This window comes from Canis lupus, chromosome 10 (genome assembly GCF_048164855.1).
Source record: "Canis lupus baileyi chromosome 10, mCanLup2.hap1, whole genome shotgun sequence".
NCBI lineage: Eukaryota > Metazoa > Chordata > Mammalia > Carnivora > Canidae > Canis > Canis lupus.
Window position 1 is genome coordinate 28,447,465 of NC_132847.1, and position 3,729 is coordinate 28,451,193.

General features: G+C 39.8%; 1 pseudogene; it reads right to left on the reverse strand.

Moving 5' to 3' along the window:
* Positions 1-960: 960 nt before the first annotated feature.
* Positions 961-1,729, reverse strand: LOC140642029 (developmentally-regulated GTP-binding protein 1 pseudogene; annotated as a pseudogene).
* Between the last annotated feature and the right edge of the window lie 2,000 nt (positions 1,730-3,729).

Genomic DNA, 3,729 nt, shown 5'->3' on the forward strand with positions numbered 1-3,729 from the left:
CCTTCAACATACTCTACTTAATTTTGGGAGATATATAAGATATGTTGTTTTGATGTTTTTTGTTTTCTCTGCCTCATTTTCTTCTACAATGAGGAAGTTAATACCTTCTAAAACATGACCTGCAGGCACCCAGAACCAAGTGGTATGCCATGTTGGTTCATTCTGTGAGATTCCTCATTCCCATTCTGCCCCCCTCTTCTATCTCATTTATGTTTTGGTGGTCAATGTTGGGGCCTTCTACAGGTATTTCTGGTTTGAATAAATTTGGGACTGAGCATCTTCTAACATACAGAACTTAATATACTCAGAAATAAGAGGATCACCCTCTAGAACCCCTCAGGTACACTACATTCTCCCTCCACTACAACTTTGCCACTACCATCTCCCAGTACCCCCCTTTTTCCCTTCTTTTTTTTTTTTCTCTTTTTTTTCTCCTTTGGCATTCTTGGCCTTTTATTTTTTTTACTACTTTGTTTTAAAATTTGTTTTTCACTTTACTAGTCCTTTGTTTTATGTCATTCTGATCTTTGTTTTCAATTTCTGATCTCTGACCTCAGGAGAATCATCTAGGATGAAATTTACTTAAGTTGTAGTTGATATTCTTTTTTTTTTTTCCACATACCTGGCTGGCCTCCTTTATGCAGTTGAATTTATAAGGTGACACCAAGGTAAGACAAGTAAAGTTCCAGTTTGAGGGCCTCCATATCCCTCCCCTGAATCCTGATTCACTGGCTGCCAAAGCTGGAAGGGGTTTGGGATAGGGTGCTTGGTCACGCGAAAAGCTGCTATGATTGGCCCAGCAGATGGGCAGAAGGGAAGGTTTCACTTCTTCACAATTTGAATGACATCATCGTCCTCCAAAATAATTGCCAGATTATACATCTCTAGTGGTGCTGCCTTATTCCAGGACTACAGTGGAGGATTTCTGCATGAAGATTCACCAAAATCTTATCAAAGAATTTAAATACACTCTGATCTGGGGTCTGTCTGTGAAAAATAATCCTCAAAAAGTGGGTATATTTTCCTGTTTCCTTCCACCACATCAATGAGGTTGTCTGCTGTGGCATCACTATGCAGAGTGACATCAGCATTGTGAATTTTGTATTCAGCCAGAATGCTCTTCACAGTCTCAGCATCCAGCTCAATCTGAGGACAAGTGGCCATGAGATTAATGCCTCCTTTATCCTTCTTCTTAAACATTAGTTGGGGGGTTTACTGTTCAAATGAAGGCCTTCCAGCTAATTTTCAAATATCTTTTTATGTCCCAAGGATTTCAGGACATCCAGAACAATCAAGATCAAGTTACATGTTCGGGCCACTGCAATGACTTGATGGCCTCTACCTTTCCCATCCTTGGCACCCTCAATGATACCTGAAAATTCCAAAGGTGGATCTTGGCACCTTTGTACCTGATGACACCAGGCCCAGTGGTCAGAGTAATGAACTCATAGGCTTCAACCTCAGAATATACACCTGCCAGGTTACTAAGTAGTGTTGACTTCCCCACTGACGGAAAATCCACAAACCCAATTCAAGCATCGCCTGTCTTGGCCACATCAAAACCTGCTCCTGGCCCACCACCACCACCACCTTTTGGGGTAATGAATTCTCTATGAAGCTTAGCAAGGTGAGACTTAAACAGCCCTAGGTGGTGTGCTGTGGCCATGTTTTTTTTAGTCCGAGCCATCTCGACTTCGATCTCCGTGATCTTCACTATGGTACTGCTCATGATGGTGAGTCACTGGGAGGTTGCTGGGGAGTGTAGTGGTCTCTGCACAAATTACCATCCCTCACACAAACTGATATTCTTGACTCAGCCCGCTCATACAGCCACTCTGCACTGAGCAAAATGACTGGAAAGAACTCATCACAAAAGAAAGAGTCAGAAACGGTACTCTCTGCCACAGAGTTACAGAATTTGGATTACAATTTGATGTAATAAAACCAATTCAGAAGCACAATTATAAAGCTACTGGTGGCTCTGGAAAAAAAGCATAAAGGAATCAAAAGACTTCATGACTGCAGAATTTAGACCTAATCAGGCTGAAATTAAAAATCAATTAAATGAGATGCAATCCAAACTGGAGGTCCTAACAATGAGGGTTATTGAGGTAGAAGAGTGAGTGACATAGAAGACAAGTTGATAGCAAAGAAGGAAGCTGTGGAAAAAAAGAGAAAAAAAATTAAAAGACCACGAGGAAACGTTAAGGGAAATAAATGATAGTGTCAGAAGGAAAAAATCTACGTATAATTGGGGATCCAGAGAGCACGGAGAGGGACAAAGGGTCAGAAAACATATTCAAACAAATCATAGCTGAGAACTTCCCTAAATTGGGAAGGGAAACAGGTATTCAGTTCCAGGAGATAGAGAGGTGTCCCCCCCCTCCAAAATCAATAAAAACCGTTCAATGACTCAACACTTAACAGTGAGACTTGCAAATTCCAAAAATAAAGAGAACATCCTTAAAGCAGCAAGAGACAAGAGATTCTTAACTTATATGGGGAGAAATATGAGATTAACAGCAGACCTCTCCACAGAGACCTGGCAGGCCAGAAAGGGCTAGCCGGATCTATTCAGGGTACTAAATGAGAAGAACCTACAGCCAAGAATACTTTATCCAGCAAGTCTCTCATTCCGAATGGAAGGAGAGATAAAGAGCTTCCAAGAAAGGCAGAAACTGAAAGAATATGTGACCACCAAATCAGCTCTGCAAAAAATATTAAGGGGGAGCTGGTTAAAGAAAGAGGAAGCCCAAAGAAAAAAGCCAAAAAACTGGGGACTGAATAGGTATTACTATGACACTAAATTTATATTTTTCAATAGTTCCTTTGAAAGAGAATGGGATAAATGATCCTATCAAAAGATGCAGAGTTTTGAACTGGGTAAAAAAGCAAGACTCATCTATTTGCTGTCTACAAGAGACTCATTTTAGACCTAAGGACACCTCCTCCTGAAAATGAAAGGGTAGAGAACCATTTGTCATTCAAATGGTCCTCAAAAGAAAGCTGGGGTAGCAATCCTCATATCAGATAAATTAAAGTTTATCACAAAGACTGTAGTAAGTGATGAAGAGGGACACTATATCATACTTAAAGGGACTATCCAACAAGAAGACCTAAAAATCATTAATATTTATGCCCCTAATGAGGGAGCTTCCAAGTATATCAATCAGTTAATAACCAAAGTAAAGGCATACTTAGATAATAATACACTAATAGTAGGAGACTTCAACACAGCACTTTCTGCAAATTTCAGATCTTCTAAGCACAACATCACCGAAGAAACAAGGGCTTTACATGATACACTGGATGAGATGGATTTCACAGATATATACAGAACTTCACATCCGAACACAATGGAATACACATTCTTCTCAAGGGCACAAGGAATGTTCTCCAGAATAGACCACATACTGGGTCACAGATCAGGTCTCAACTGATACCAAAAGACTGAGATTGTCCCCAGGATACTTACAGACTACAAGGCTTTGAAACTAGAACTCAATCACAAGAAGAAATTTGGAAGAGACTCAAACATGTGGAGGTTAAAGAGCATTCTGCTAAAGGAAGAATGAGTCAACCAGGAAATTAGAGAAGGATTAAAAAGATTCATGGAAACTAATTAAAATGAAAATACAACTGTTCAAAATCTTTGAGATACAGAAAAAGCAGTTCTAAGAAGGAAATACATTGCAATACAAGTATCCCTCAAAAACTTGGAAAAAGTCA